Below are 17,897 nucleotides of genomic sequence, written 5' to 3'. Positions count from 1 at the left end.
AAAGGACAGTAATACATATTTGTTTATAAGTGTTTATTGTGAGGAAAACAATAAGAAGCTCTGCTAAAATGAATTTTGGTATTTGTTTGCTGTAAAGGGAAATGTGGTAGGTGTTAGGAAATATTAAAGCAATACCACCACCTTTCCTCTTTCTGTGGTCATTATGGATAATATTACAGCCTATCTATTATTATATAAAGGCTTTCCAGTCTATCTTATAGTAGATATCTTCATATCTACTATTATATACTATCTCTGATGTTGCACAGATTTGGTGAAAAAGACATAACACTCATGTTCTTCCTCTTCTCTGTGTCTAGCAAACCACAAGTACAATATATGATCTATCCATTGATGATATACAGTAGGAAACAGATGATGTTCATTCTTTGCTGTTGCTATACCTGACACTACAGGATCTGACAAAGTGCAAATTTGCTGACATTACTTTATCTGTATGGATTTTTTCTAAAGTAACGTCTTTTCTCACATCCTGTTCACCAGTGTATATACTAAGTTTATTTAAAATAAATAAACTATTGTATGCTGCACATTAATGGTAATGCTACCATTTAAGATTTACATATATTTATGATTTTAAAAACATTTAAATTTTGGATAAGTATGGCTTTAAAATTGCTAACTGATTTCTTTCAAGAATGTTTATTATCCTGCAATTTAGTTTTATCGGTGATGTACAGTTTACATGTGATGAGCTGTGGTTTGTTAATCTCTATAATTACAGATTTATTACTTTATTCTAAGTTGAACTGATTGCTGTACCATGATGATACATCTGTTTTGATTTATGATGGTTTCTTCTTTAGCAAAGCTTCCCTATAGGCGATGCATTTTACTTGCTGATTTTGGGTGAGACTCGGAGACATGGTTTGTACTACACTGGGAAGTATATAAGACATAGTTTGTACTGCACTGGGCCAGTATATGGGTGTAAGATGAGTGCAACAGCTACACAGTATCAAAAGGAATAGTGTTTCAAGCTGTCTGTGGTTGATATACAACTGCACACTGTAACATCTGTTGGTGCATAGGGAATTAAACAATCCTGAATGTAAGCTGGCACAAGACTCACAGAGCACCATAGTGTGCACTATTCTGTGTTAGTCACACTGCAGGGCTACAGAGATGAGGGGCAACTGTTTATCTATAGTGGAAGCCATTATCTCAGCAATACCAAACCATTTTATAGCAACCTGAAGTACACAGGTGCTCCAATATCCCACTGCAGCACCCCTGCAATACAGGTTTATGTCAAAATAATTAAAAGACATGCACTTATTAAACCTGTCTTTAAGAGAAAGGGGAGTAGGACAAACCCAGAATCATACAGACCCTTAAGTCTACTTTCATGTTGTGGAAAAATAATGGAGAAGGTAATACTGGATAAGTTATTGTCAGAACTGGATAGGTTGGGACTTGAAACCATATATCAGTATGCATATGTTGAAAATATATATATTACCACCTGTAACATGATGTTCTATAACAATATAATAACAGCTATGAATGAAAAATTGTGCTGTGATGTGATTTATATAGATTTAACTTCAGCATTTGACAGGGTCATACACAAAACACTGATCAATAAATTAGTACAACTAGATATTGATGTACTGTTGATAAGATGGATAGCTGCATGACTTACAAATAGGATATGGCAAATATCACACACCAACTGGACAGGTAAAATCCTTGGTTACAGTCAAGGTGTCCCACAGGTCTCTGTCCTAGGCCCTTAATTGTTTAGATTGTATCTTTCAGACCTTACTTTTTCATCTGAGGTGTTCTACAGTCTATATGCTGACTACCTGAAATTGGGTAAACTGATTACAAGTGTTACAGATAAGGCATGTCTGCAAAATAATTTGACTAAATTGACCATTTGGGCACAGAAGAATAATATGTTGATAAATACATCAAAAACTAAGCATATGAGATTTGGGAGACAAACTGAAAGGTGAATATTTAATACAACACACAATGATTGAAACTGTAGACTCACTTAAGGACCTGGGTATATGGGTAGATTCAGCTATGAGTTTTTCTAATCATATCAACCAATTGGCTAATGATAGTTATAGAACTATAGGTTGTATAAAAAGATTTATAAAGTCTAGGACATTAAACATAATAAAGTCATTGTTTGTTGGTTACATTAGACCCAAACTTGAGTATGGAATAACAGTATGGAAACCCTACAGGAAAACAAGCATGAATAAACTGAAAAGAGTGCAGCGGAAACATACTAAGGGCATCCATGGATGTGAAAATCTAAGTTATTATGAAAGACTAAATATCTGAACTTGTACAGTGTCTCTTATAGATATTTAAGAGGAGATCTTATTCAGGTACATAGGGCATTTAGGGACAACTACCTCTGGGAATGTTTGGGGTATCAAAATTTACTAGAGAATCATCAGATAACCTATGTAGAATATTCTATAGGAATGAGAAGTGTACTAATTGGTTCTCTGACAGAGTAGCTGATGCTTGGAACAGACTATCAAATTACATTAAAGCAAGTACTAGTTTAGATATTTTTAAGAACAGCCTGGATATTTATTATGGGAGCAAATGTTTTGGTATATTGGCAAGCTAGAATGGCATTAATGCCCGTGCTTGAAACATTTGTATGTACGTATGTAAAACTGAATTATCACGTTCTTAAAAAAATCTTTCTACAATGTTATGGGACTGATATATGTATATACAAGCATACACACACACACACACACACACACACACACACACACACACACACACACACACACACACACACACACACACACACACACACACATATATGCAGACATCCCACCACAGATTTCATCAGTGAAATTTTGAGTTTCATGCGTGTCTCACAATGTTCTTTGATGCTGTGGTTCCTTTAGCAGTGCTAATGTGCCAGCATCTAATGTGTCTCCATTTACGATTTCTACAAGCCAATTTCCATGTACCCCATAGCCAGTTATTGACATCAGCGGTGGTGAATTACTGAAATAATGATATGCAAATTAAAGTGTTATGTATGACAATGGGACGAGGCATGAAAATGTGCCTATTCTAATGAATGAGACAACATACTATGGAGCAGCAGATGGCATTGTACTATGAAGGGTAGAATAGTTGGGTAACACATTCCTATAAAATACAAGTTATAGTGTCTTGGCTATTCTTGTGCTCACAGAATGTGTTATGTGGTCAGTATTTCTATGTATTTTAAAAGGCAATCTCATGCAGTGTTGTTTACCCATTTATGTAAGTCAGCCAGTGCTCTCCATTAATGTAAGTCCTGTCCCTGCTTATGCACATCATATTACTTTAGTATGGAAATGTGTCTGTTATTAACACAATCTCTCCACCAATAATGCAAAGCTGACAAAGCTTTCTGGGCCGCATTGACATCTGTGATTACTACACTGTCACTTCACACAGATAAGTGGTAGTAGTGCTCTGCCTTTAACTGCACTGCGGTCATGTGTGCCATGGGGCACTGTATGTCCTTTCAATGCACTGCAGCCATATGTGCCATGGTGCACTGTATGGTAGAGCACTCCTTGTGAGTCCTTCTGGGAATCACACTTGAGAGCCTGCAGACCACAGAACCCCTATGTAGCTCCTGCTTTGATGTGTGGAGGCAATTTCTGAATCTTGGCTATTATGTTTCTTACTAGTAATAAAGCATTTATCACCACACTACTTGCACCTTCAGCAGATGAATCTACATCACACTAATCAGCTAAATGCAAGCATACCATTGTAAATTACAAAAAAACCCCAGTTTCTCTGAATATTAAAATAGCAAATAACAACTATAAACATGTGTAAACTGTAATTGCTATAACCCCCTGCAAAAAGAAAAGTAAAGCAGAAATCCATCTTCAGATGCCTTACCTATTCTAAAACAAATGGTTACAATAGAATATGACATAAAAAGCACTTGAACATTAAGATAATAATAAATGTAAAACTATTCACCTACTCTACAAAGGAAGTCTTATGAAATGATTGCCAAAATAATCCTTGAACTTAAAGTAAATCCAGCTCCCAAACTGAAAGAATGTACCTACCAAAAAAAAAAAAAATATATATATATATATATATATATATATATATATACACACACACACACACACACACACACACACACACACACACACACAATAAATTATATTGAAGAATATTAAATAAACATGGGAAAATATTAAATAATGATGCAATGAATTCTCAATACCAGTAAAACAGCTGCTGTCCATTATGCAGAAATCCACAGAAACACAATTATAGGGAAAAAAAAATGACTGCACTGCCATAAATAATGCAGTGCATTTTACATGGTGCCGCCCAACTGATTAGGCATTTGTAAGTGCCAACATATCACTGTCGTGCCTGGGACACTGTTACATGTAAAACTTTGCACTGCTGGAATGACCATACAATGTATGGTTACATGACCCAAGGGAAAGCATCAAGCAGATGGTGTTCCCAGTGATGTGCCTGTTCCCAGATACATTGAAGTAATCTATAGCTGTGACATGGACACTGAGGGCAGCCCATACAAGGGTACCCCAGGAATGTGCAAAGTCATTTCCTAACATAAATGAGGTGGAAATGGGGAGATTTGACAGGCAGAAATGGGAGAAAGATAAATGGAGAAATATACAGAATGACAACTGGAGTGGAAGACAGGTGGGTAGAAGAAAGGTTTACTTTTTGGGAGGTTACAGCTGCTCATTTTTCATTTTAGTGGGGGGGGGGGTGTCTGACCCTATGGTGCAGAAGGAGAAAGTCCTTACAGCACCCCACATATATGGTCTCAATTAGCCCCAAGAAGGGGGGATGGGAGTGAGCAGCTGGTGCAGGTTCACTGCAATAGCAGCACTAAGAGCTGGGTGTACTGCACCCTGCAAGCAGTATACCACTTTGTCAGGAGACTGGGAATGAGTGAAAGCAGACATGCACCTCATGTTGGCAGAAATTCTGGAGCTTGCAATGGGGTGAGAGGGGATTACGGCACACTCCCAGGCAGAAGTATAATGCTCCACCAGTATTATTGATCTCCACACTGTCCTGAAACATTGGCTTGGTTGAACTTGGTGGAGGCTAAGACAAGTTCTGTAGACCTTGAATGGGGAGAGGAGCTGGTGGCAGATGATGGTCAACTGAGGCAAGGGTGAGAAAAAGAATTAAAAAAAAAAAGAAGAGTAGATGAGAAGGTATCTTGGGGAAAGTACAGATAGAAAGAAGGGTATGCAAAAGGAAGTAGGGAAATGCAGACAAACATGCAATACACAAAGACTGATATGGGAATTTGTAACAGCTGGGGAGATACAGTTGAGAAATGTGTACGGACAGTGTCTGGGCAACTGCTAATAGGGAGAACTGGACTGCAAACAGAAGACAGGAAATGATATACAAGGACAAAGAAAATAATGACTGGAGATATGGAGATGTAAGGAGGGCCTGCTTGACTGGCACAGAAGGCAACCCACCCAGATATCAGTCACTTCCATAGCTGACATCAAGGCTGGGCACCATCTCTGGTGGCCCAATGGATAGGGTTGGCTAGCTGTGCAACTTAATCAGCCACACAAGGGAATGCTTCAGTATCCTAATGCAGGTATTCAGCTCTGATCTACCTTAGTCCCCATTACATTTTCCTATAGCAGAAACAGGGGGAGCCTTCTGGACCACATTCAGATGAAAGGTTTCAACCCCTCCTGAAAGGTCACCACAGAAAACACCAGCAAACCTTTCTGGTCAATTTCCACAGGGTGCTGTTCATCACCCTGCAGAAAAATAGGCCTGGGGATTGATATTGACTCATTGGTGGGTGCAGTGAGCAGTGAATGTGAGCAGTGAATGCCCACCTCAACACAATGTTCACCACAGCTGATCCTACAGAAAAAGAGAAAAAGAAGATAAAAGGGGGAAAAACAGCAAACCAAAGGGTGGAGAGCGTTAGAAATACAACAGATTAGTACATGTGTAGTACACTTAGTTAGTATAGCGCAGTACAGGCAGCAATATGCTGTATTTATTCTGTCATCTGAACAAACTATCACACCTCTTTAGACAGGCCATCCTCATCCACTGGAAAATATAAACAAATAGTGATTAGAACAGCATATTCCTGACATTAGAAGGCTATTACTGCTACATGTGATAGGCCTAATGTACAGTGACTAACCAAGTACAGAATGCTAGCAATAATAAGGCAACTCCTTTTTTCTAACCTCTTCTTTCCACTGGTGGAGAAAGCCTGGGTGGCACCTCCACAGGTCACTATAATTATAGTGCCTGTGCTGCTTATCAGATTAGGTGATGCCACAGGCATCATTCTGTTTCCCTGGCAAGTTGGCACCAGACATCTTTCTTATAAAACAGTCCATAATGCTGCCCCAGCAGATGTAGGAATGTCTTATTCTCCTTACTGCACCATACAGGAGCACTACTGTAGTCTGTATCTAAAGTGCCATATCCACTCTACATGCCTAAAGTAAGAGAAAAATGGCAGCCCAGTGTGTACAGCTACATGTTCTGCATATGATGTGATGCACACTGCCCAGCCTGGTAACAACCAGATGCAAGCTCTGTAGCACCAAGTGTGCCTGATGTTGTATCTTGTTATAGCCACAGTTCAGACAGAGACATTCTACATCATTAAATCCTCTGTGCTACAAAGTCCATTTTAGCATGATAAAAACATGATTGCCATTTTCCATATGGCTGCATTACAAACAGAACCTTAAAGACTCACAATATAATTGATAGCACAGTGTACTGCCATACAGGCAAACTGACAGCAGACAGAGCTACAGGTAATGGACCTCAGGACTGCAGTGACCACATAAAGATGCATGGAGGGAACAGGAACAGTAACTAAGTAGAGGTGACTATGGGGAAACACAGCAAAGGGCATGAAAATGGACTGGCAAGTTGGTGGGGAGTCCAACTTGGCAGAACTCATAAGACAGGATAGGTTAGGTTGCAGTCTTGCTGGTGGGCTTGGGGATGCGCAACCTGACTGGGCACATGATGCAAGATAAGTCATATCGTAGTGACAGGGCACAGGGTGTATGTTCAGTCTCAATGACTGTCCTGATGTATAAGGTTTGTAACAATGTACTATATACACATGGATTGCATGACATGCTACTGGGTTTATGAGACCTTTGGCACACTGGGCACATACTGCGTTGTCAGCGCAGGTATGATGGATGGCAAGTTTGGCTAACATTCTCATGGCAAACAGTATGGCATCATTGTACAAAAGTGACACCGTATTAGCTTACAGGGCTGTGGGTACTGAATGAGTCTGGGGACAGTATTGATGCAATTCTTAATTGGAACAGACAGTTCAGCAACTAGACACATATGCATGCATGTGCGTACATGCGGGCACACACACACACACACACACACACACACACACACACACACACACACACACACACACACACACACACACACAGATCCACATGTATAACCCATAGATGAACAGCTGGAAAATTTTACCAGACTGGAAATGGAAGTGTTGCTACAGGTGCTACACACATCTGAAGCGCATATCTTTAGAAAGGTATGGCAGACAAGGCCTTCCATGACTAGTTGTGGCAGGGACTGGTGCAAAGTATCAGTGCAGTGGGTGGCCATAATAGGACAATAATACACATGCATTGTAGGATCACTGATATGTTACTACATGGCAAGACAACTGCAAAGGGAATTATCAGAGACAAGTTGATTACTAAGGGTGGACTACCAAAATACAGGCATGCTGGTGTCGTGTCTCTCACTAGGAATAGTGAGATAACTGTCATACATCACTATGGCTTGGATGTGAAAACTGGGCTAGCAATGACTGCCCACATCTGTGAGGGATGCACCAGATTAGTAGCCTGTGCCATTACTATAGACCTGATTTGCAAGGTCTGAATGGTTCACTCAAAGAAGCAAGTATGCATATCTATCATCCAGGGATATTGGGCTGCTACAGTGACAATCTGCACCAGAAGGTATGTATATACATCTAGCCTATGTATACAATTGGCTTCTAGCAGTCTGTATGTCACATGGTGGTGGTGACAGTCATAAATATGATAAAACATTCCCAGTTGTATGTTATCTACATGCATTCACAAGTTCCATTTGTAGAGGATCTAGCACAGAAGGTCAGTGCATGCCTGATATCAGTGAGTCACTAGTGACTACACACATATCACAGTCTGATGACACAGTGGCACTATCATTAATGCTAGCAGCAGAAGGCACACTCAAATCATCAACAGTTGAGATGACGGTGGAGAAGTGATATGAACATCCAGCATTCCCTGTGCTCAGTGAAGCATTTTTCATTAATGTAAACCCTACCCAAACTATACAGGCAGCATCACCACAGATGGCATCAGAGAGCTACAGTGCCTATGTGGTTTGTATATCCAGCATGTGTGGTGGCATGCACGTGACTGTCACTACCATGTCTCCAGAACATTCACATTACTGAGTGTCAACCTTGGCATCAATCAACAGATGTGCAGGTCAGTGATCTAGACACAGATGTTCACTACTCATGTCAGAGATGCTGAGTGACTTTCTTGAGGAAGTACAACCACTTCAAGCATTGCAGAGCATTCTGCAATGCATGCAAAGTGATATGGAAAGTAGGGATCAGGAACAGGCATGCCTGTTGAGTGCATTGGTCAGGTCCAGGTGGTATCCAGAGATACAGCTATCAGGATGCAGGTGACTGGTCACCATGGTCCTGTTAAGGGACAGGTGCACATTGCACAATTACATGACAGGCTAACATTGACAGAGGACACCATTCTGGTAACTGCCTCATTGTCCACACTGTTCATGGCTACAAAGGTCCCTTAGCTTGGACACTGCCATGAACATGGCTAATACTCTTAGGTTCATAGGTTCATACTAGGCTATCTGCCCTGATGCAATTATAAGCCTAGCCCGATTCTGTATGGCTTACGCCACCCCTTGATTTGAGTATACTGTGCCCTTTTTAAGGTTTAGTTTACTGTGCCTATGTCTAATAGTGACACGGGAGTAATCCCTGGGACAAACCTACGATCCCCCATCCACCTATCAAGATTCTTCTTGAAGAGATTCAGTGAGGTGCTCTGCCTCACATGTACTGGAATTCCATTCCAGAGCGAAGGGAGCCTCTGGGTTATGAACCTGTCCCTCCAGCAAGTTCCATTTATTTCTGTGCTGAGGTTCAAGTCCCTCGAGCATGTGGCTCTAAGGGATTTAGATTTACTGAGGTGAAGCATGTTCATTAATTCTGGATTTGACATAGCTTTGTATGTCAGGCATAGATTGCCTCAAAGTAGGTGGTATGCAACTGAGTAGAGCTGGAGTTTTTTTAACCGAGCAGCATATGGCATCTGTTTGAGACCCTTGATCCTCTTGGTGAGATACTTTTGGGGTCTTTGTAATTGCTGCAGGTGTCGGGTAAGGTACATCCCAAAAGGGGCATTGTATTCTATGATGGGCCTGATGAGGGATGAATAAAGGGGCACAATTACCTCTCTTGATCTACATGTGAAACCCTTTGTGATGAGGTGGGCTATGTAGAAGGTCTTTCTAACCACTTTGGCAATGTGGTTTTCAAAGGAGAGATTGCTATCAACCTGGGTCCCCAGGTTCCTAATAACTTTCTCAGTACTTAATGGGTTTCCGCCTATGTGGTAATTTGTGGGCACATTGTTTTTGCCAAAGGGTATGACTATACATTTTTTGGCATTTAGCTTTAAACCATGGCGCTGGCACCAGTTATCTGTCTCTGTGAGACCTTTTTGAAGGATGTTTGTGTCAGCTGGAGAGTTGATTATGGCGCCCAGTTTGCAGTCGTCTGCGAACTTGGTGAGCCATAGTCCTCCCATGTTTGCCTGTACCTCGGAAAAGTATATACCGAATAAGAGTGGTCCCAGGACAGAACCCTGTGGGATGCCACTTGTGACCGGTTTCGAGTCGGACATGGCTCCAGCAACTCTCCCTCTGTGGGTTCTGTCTTTGAGCCAGTTTGCGACCCATCTTGTGACATAGGGGTTTATATTTAAGCTGGATAGCTTATCTATGATGCCCGAATGGGGTATTGTGTCAAATGCCTTTGCAAGGTCCAGATAGGCTGTGTGGACTACCTTCCCTTCATCTATGGCTTTGGTGACTGTTTCGAAGAAGTCAACCAGGTTCAGAAGGCAGGATCTGCCCTTGACAAAGCCGAACTGGGTAGGATCTAGTGTCTGTAGGTCCCCAATGTCTTTGTTTATGAGCTCCATCATGATCCTCTCCATAGCCTTGCAGACTAAGCTAGTCAGGCTTATGGGGCGATAGTTTCCAGGGTCCGTAGAGGCTCCACCTTTGTGGAGTGGGACCACTGTTGCTGTACGCCATTCTGTGGGCACATATCCTGTAGTGAGGCTGAGATTGTATAGCTGTTTTATTTGAGGGATTAGTTCCTCTTGGAGTTCATGTAGGACGCAACCTGAGATGCCATCTGGTCCCATGGAAGCAGTGTTTTTTGCTTTGGAGAGGGCAGCCTTCACCTGAGCATCAGAGATGTTTGGGAGGCAGCCCTCTGCCGGGATAAATATTTGTTCTTTTGGGGGGAGGGGGTGGAGAAGTTTGCACTGAACCTGTCTGCCAGGATATTGGTGATGTCTGTGGGTTCAGTGTATTTTTTGTCATTTAGAATCAACTCAGAACAAGTCTGGGAGTTGCATCCCAGGTTTCTAACATAACTGAAAAAAGCCTTATGATTGTCTTTGGTGTCCTGTGCAATTTTTCTCTCAAAGCTGGCCTTGGAGGATTTTATGAGGGATCGTCATTTTTTGCTAGTACTGATAAGAGATGCCCTCCAATATTAGGGATTTTGGTAGTAGCTTCCTCCTTCTGTTGTACAGTTTATTTATGGCAGGGGTCCACCAGACTGGATGCCTGCCTTTGGATGATTGGGTCTTGGTTGTGTTTGGGATAGCATGATCCATGTATTCCTGGAGATGTCCGTAGAATGCGTTTATATAGGATTCTGCAGTTTGGGCCGTAGTTTCCACTGGCCCTGGGGCCTTGAAGGATTCCACTTTGGTTTTGAGAAGTGAGAAGTTCACTTTTGAGAAGTGTTTCACTGTGGTTTCTGGACTGGGGGTGGGGTCGGGATGTGGACATCCAGGGAAATTAATTTATGGTCTGATCTTACCAATGAGGGATATACTTCTGGTGTGGAGCATAGAGTCCCCATGTTGGTAATGATCAGGTCTAGTATGTTGTCCCCTCTTGTGGGAGTGGTGACTAGTTGTTCCATAGCATTTGAGTTTATAATTTCCAGGAACCTTTGGGCTAAGGTGCTGGGGCTTGAGTAGTGCTCCCAGTCAATGTTTGGGTAGTTGAAATCACCCAATATATTGGTGTTCGGAGAGATCTTCATGTTCTCCAATGTTTTCAGGAAAGCCAAGTGGAATTCCTGACTTTGAGAGGGTGGTCTGTAGGATGCTATAAACTGAAAAGCAGTCTTGCCCACTGTTAGTTGCACATGGATGGTCTCCGATACTTTGTGCAATGCCACTAACCTGGAGGTGTGGATATCCTTGATAAATATGGAAACTCCTCCTCCTTTTGTGGTTTGGTCTGGGTTTTGTGGCCGAAAAGCATGATATGAGGTATAGCCTGGTAGTGCTGGGGTGCTCTCTGGAGCCTTGAACCAGGTTTCTGTCACTGCACAGATATCGATGTTCTCCATACTGAGGAGAGCTTCGAGTGAGTGCATCTTGAGGTTAAGACTTCTGGTGTTTAGCAGCATTACCCTTAGTTCCTTGTTCCTTGTGCTGTCTATGGGGGTGGGTTTGACTTTTGAGCCTTGCCTAAAAAAGGCACTATGGGGGTGGCAAGAGCCTTTGCCAATATCCGAAAGCCCAGTGGTGACAGGTGCAAACCATCTCTAGCAAAGCAACGTGGCTTGTCGAGCATGTCATCCCAGGCTGACAGACACTGGATCCCCTTTGAATGACACCAAAATTTTAGCCAATTGCTAAAATCGATCATTTTTGTCTTTGTACTGTGGTATCATTCTAGGTGAGGGTAAGATGCTGCTCAAGGTCAGGGTCATACCAGCCTGGGCTACATGATCAGAGAGCTCCTCTGTGTCTCTTTTCGTGTAGTCCAGGGAGGTATGTCTCAGGCCATTCACACCAGCATGTACAATGACTGAGTCATATTTGTATTTGCTTTGGAGTGACCTGAGTGCTTGCGTTATGTGGCGGATCCTAGCACCCGACAGGCAGCTCACCGTGACCTTCTCTTTATTCAGAAAGGTGAGCTGGACGTCAGTGTGTCTGACAATAGAGTCACCTATTACAAGAGTATCAGGTGTGTTGTTCAGCCTTAAGGGCTGTGGCTGCTTGGCACACTGACTTTGTGGGTTATGTGTTGTGCGTGTTTTATTTTGAGGTAGCGTTTGCTTGGATGTCTGCTTTGGAGCTCTATGTTGCTTAGGTAGATTTTTATTTAGAGCCGCAGAGTATGTTTTTGTGTATTTGTGTGTTTGGTTCGCTGATGTGGTGGGACTGTGTGATACTGGAATTGTGTTGTGTGAGGTTACCTTCTCCTCCTGACTGGTTACACCAGTTTTGAGATGAGAGAGCTCAGCCGCCAGTTTGGCTAAATAGTTGCATCTCTCACATATATTTGAACCTGTTTGGAGGAGGAGAGGGTTGTCCGTGTACATGAGACAGTTGTAACATTGCCTCAAAATTCCCAGATTCACCAGCTGGACTGGAGAGGAAACCATTGACTGACCTTTGGACATGCTAGAGTAATATAGGGAAACTGAATTTAAGATGGACCAATAGAGGACAGGGTAATCGTAGAGATTATAAGAATAAGTGGTGCTTATAGTTTAATAGTGCTAACTTGTAGAATTACTTAACTGGACCAGTGAAGGGCCTTACAATGAGAATATGGTGTTCAAATTGAGAGATAGAGCAGTTCTAAGGGAAAAAGTGAAGAGCAGACTTTGTGGAGCCAGGAATAGTTTAAACCCAATTAGGTGGCGCTGCCCGCTGTTGTGCTATGCTCAAAAACGCGCAAAACCGCGCAAAAGAGGGTTTTAAGAGAGGAAGATGAAGGAGTTTTGGGATTGACCCAAAATGGCCAATAAAACTACAGTTTCAAGTCAGTAACCACTCCCACAGGGGCAGGCAGGCTGCTCAATGTTTTTCACTGCCACTGATCAACAGAGAGACTTCCCTTTAGCCCAAGCAAAAAATGGCCTCACAGAAACTTACAAACAGTTCAAGAACAGCAATCCTGTAACTGAACTTTTTCAAATCTTAGAAAAGTGGGAAAAAAGCAAGATTTTTTTTGTTTTTTTTTGTTTTTTTCAGAGATAGCAGAGGTTCACAAGTATCAACAAGTTATAACAGTGCAGTAAATGACCCCACACAAAAGTGCTAGGCCAAAGACAGATAAAATGCAAGTTTTGAGAAAAAAACTATTTTAAAAAGAAGTGCAAACAGGAAATTCGGTAAACAGCTCTAGGTTGTGCTCTAAATACAGTTACTAATGCAGAAATCAAGTTTAACAAGCCAGAAAATGCTCAAAATAGGCGGCTATGCAGAAAAACTTAGCAAATAAACAGAGGAAAAATACTTAAAATCTCAAAAGTGGCTCCTTTCTTCTTTCAGCATTTTCTCCTCTTGGTGGGTGCTTCACCAACAGCCAACAAGCCTGAAAAGACGCCAAAACCATGAGGCAACCAGGTTTTAAGAGAGGAAGATGAAGGAGTTTTGGAATTGACCCAAAATGGCCAATAAAACTACAGTTTCAAGTCAGTAACTACTCCCACAGGGGCAGGCAGGCTGCTCAATGTTTTTCACTGCCACTGATCAACAGAGAGACTTTCCTTTAGCCCAAGCAAAAAATGGCCTCACAGAAACTTACAAACAGTTCAAGAACAGCAATCCTGTAACTGAACTTTTTTAAATCTCAGAAAAGTGGGAAAAAAGCAAAATTTTTTTGTTTTTTTCAGAGATAGCAGAGGTTCACAAGTATCAACAAGTTATAACAGTGCAGTAAATGACCCCACACAAGAGTGCTAGGCCAAAGACAGATAAAATGCAAGTTTTGAGAAAAAAATGATTTTAAAAATAAGTGCAAACAGGAAATTCAGTAAACAGCTCTAGGTTGTGCTCTAAATACAGTTACTAATGCAGAAATCAAGTTTAACAAGCCAGAAAATGCTCAAAATAGGTGGCTATGCAGAAAAACTTAGCAAATAAACAGAGGAAAAATACTTAAAATCTCAAAAGTGTCTCCTTTCTTCTCTCAGCGTTTTCTCCTCTTGGTGGGTGCTTCACCAACAGCCAACAAGCCTGAAAAGACGCCAAAACCACGAGGCAACCAGGTTTTAAGAGAGGAAGATGAAGGAGTTTTGGAATTGACTCAAAATGGCCAATAAAACTACAGTTTCAAGTCAGTAACCACTCCCACAGGGGCAGGCAGGCTGCTCAATGTTTTTCACTGCCACTGATCAACAGAGAGACTTCCCTTTAGCCCAAGCAAAAAATGGCCTCACAGAAACTTACAAACAGTTCAAGAACAGCAAGCCTGTAACTGAACTTTTTTAAATCTCAGAAAAGTGGGAAAAAAGCAGGATTTTTTTTTTCAGAGATAGCAGAGGTTCACAAGTATCAACAAGTGATCACCTCCACTGTAGGCACCTCTCCAGGCAGGCCTCTTAGGCTTCAGAAATTCAGTGCCTTCAAACATTCCTATTACACTGCCATGAACAACACTATCCTGTCCCCATTCATTGGGTTGTTGACACCAATATTTTACCAAAATTGCATTTGGGAGACACAGTGTGGTTTCTTGCAAAGAATGTTGATGTGATACTACATCCCTTGGACAGGATGACTCCAGTTCTGACATTGCCATGGTACATGATACACCTCTCCAATACTCCAATCATGAAAGTTTTACCATATAATGAAAGATATAATCATTCACTCCTCCCAGCCTTCTAGCCAAGAGTAAGACTGACACAACCATGTTAGTGTTGCTGTCTCCTGTCACTGTACCTCACTTTACCTGTGCAAATGATAGTGATGACTGTACCTTGCCCATCCCTCTGGCCTTTGTGGGTTGGTAATGTCTAATGCACAGCATGACCAGTCAGTGCACTGTACTGCAGAGCTTTGGTGTGTTATTACATGCATCAGTTTTATTCTGTGTTGCCCTTGCCATGGCCCAGAGTTGTGGAATACATGACACTTCTTTATTAATGCCATACTGTATTACTTTGCCCTTGTGTTACATGAGGCACTGCTGCAGCTGGCTCCTGAAATGACTCCTTATCTGATCTTCCACTGCTGCCACATGTATGCTTGGCAGTGTTATGGTGTCCCCATGTAGTAACTTCTTCCTTAACACCATATTATGTAGCATAGCACAGTCCATAAATATATTTCTGCAGATCTCTTGTGAATACTGCCATGTACCTCCAGATGTATCCATGCAGAAGAAGTGGGCCTTCAGAACTGCAAACACACATTTGACAATATGCTGCATCTGTGATAGTGTTGTTATATGTCATCTCTGCCACATTCTGAAGGTCATCACTCATGGTTCCAAGACATGTCCAGCATCACTTGCAACTCACTGCAGTGGGCACCATTATGAGTGGTCTGTTATCTATGTTTATAGGGCCTGCATATTGAGAACTCTTCGGCTGGCAATATGTGTACCTGCCAGCTAGATAAACCTGTGGAAAGTCACCCCATATGCAATGCTGTTGTAGGTCATACATGTGCCAGCTGTGGGGATCATGGGCATTTCCTGCAATCAATGGACACACTATATAATGCTCTGTGCATTGCACCCTACCATATTAGTTTATAGAGTGGAAGCTCTTTCTGGATGAAATACCACATGCAATTTCAAGCAAATAGGCTTTGATAGTAATATGGGTGCATTCAGCGGTATTCAGATCTTCAGGGAAATGAGCTGTGTTGTAGAATGCCTGCATAACTGTGGTTCTGTCCACTGCTGTCCTCAGAAATCAAATATGCTCCTGTACATTTTGCAGCATTATCTCAAGGAAATGGATTAAGATTTGTGAGGCAGATGCTTGTGAAATTGCTCAAGTGTCCTATTTCAGATGCTAATAGGTCCCTGTAACAAGGATCCAAACCTTTACAGCCATTAAAATAGACATTCTGTGCATTCCCCTTGATTCCATGTGAGGGTGGCACAATCCAACTAACTGCCATATAATACTTTAGCTCTGTCTACATGGTAGTGGCTGACAATATCCGAGTCACAGAAGTTATGGCATGTGAGTCACATTTGAAACCTTCCTCAATGTAGAGGGTGACAGAATTCATTATTGTGTTTGCTGGCTGCATAGTTGGCCATTATCACCTGGTGTCCAGCTAATGCTGTTGCTAGTCCTAGCATCATACCAACAGTGATGTACCCATACAAAGTAAAATCCTGGCATCCCCAATAGCAGATTACTGTGGTTCATCATGATATTTTTATAAGATTTACAATCACAGCACCATGTTTGATTTCATAATTTGCACACTGAATGGCTCTTATCAGCATGCTGACACTCATTTGTGTGTCGTTATGCAGTCATTAGCATACAGTGCATGCTTCACTATTTTTCTGGAGCACAAACACACACACACACACACACACACACACACACACACACACACACACACACACGCACACACACACACACACACACACACACACACGTGCGTGCACGTGCACACACATTTAGAACCGGTCTCTACATCACAACTTTATTTGTCTGCGTGTCCTTGGCATGTGGGAGTGAGACCACACCCCTAGCAAAAATCAGGGAAGACATGGAAACTTTACATAGGTGGCACTACAGCTAAGAACAGATGCTGTGAGTCAGTAACCCTAGCCGTCATGGACATCTATACACTCATACAGCTTGGGGGTTCCTGTTTTGATTTATGTTATCCTGGCCTGCCCCATACTAGATTTGTTGTATTCATCTTCAGATTTTCATAAATCAAGAACATATCACTAAAATGTGGAAACAGACACAGTATAAACTATTTTATATGAAATTATAATTGTATCTTGGTTAATCAGTCTGTGCTTACATTCACTGTTTCATCCACTCATTCATTCATTCGTTCATTTGTTGAACAGATTTACATTACTGGTCAGGGTCCATCATCAAAGAGAGAGATATTCCCAAACATCATAAATACAGCATTGTTCAATGCAAACAACAGATGTTTAAGACAATGGGCCAGATTCAGGAAGGCTTACACGGAGTTTAAGAGTAGTGTAAGCCTCTGTGTAAGCCTCCTGATTCAGCAACAGCCCAAATCTCCGTGTAAGAGACAGCTAACACGTCTCTTACACGGAGTGGGCGTGGAAATGCTCAATACCTCATTTGCAGCTCCAAGATATGCAAATGAGGTATGTGAGCGATCCACGAAGCCCAAACCAGTCCGTGTAACGGACGTGTTAGCTGCAGAAATGTACTCAGCTGACAACTGAGTACATTTCTGCAAAATTAAAAACGGAGCTATGTCAGCTCCAAATAAAGGTGCATTTGTTACATTAAGCATGCCAATGGCCAAATATGTGGCCATTGGCATGAAAAGTGTTGCAAAAAAAGTTATATAACTTTTTTTTTCACGGGATTTATGTGTTTAACTGTAGCGCACACCAGCAAACGGGTGCGCTACCTAAAACTGAAAACCGAAGCTTATAAGCCCACAATTGTGGGATTTATATATTACATGAAATGTCAATGGAGGGACTCTTGTTGCAAGGAAGCTCCGTGTAAATATGTACTAAGCATTTTA

The sequence above is a fragment of the Protopterus annectens genome, chromosome 2.part2 (assembly GCF_019279795.1).
Source record: "Protopterus annectens isolate FY-2018-M chromosome 2.part2, PAN1.0, whole genome shotgun sequence".
Taxonomy (NCBI): Eukaryota; Metazoa; Chordata; order Ceratodontiformes; family Protopteridae; genus Protopterus; species Protopterus annectens.
This window is presented reverse-complemented; position numbering follows the sequence as displayed.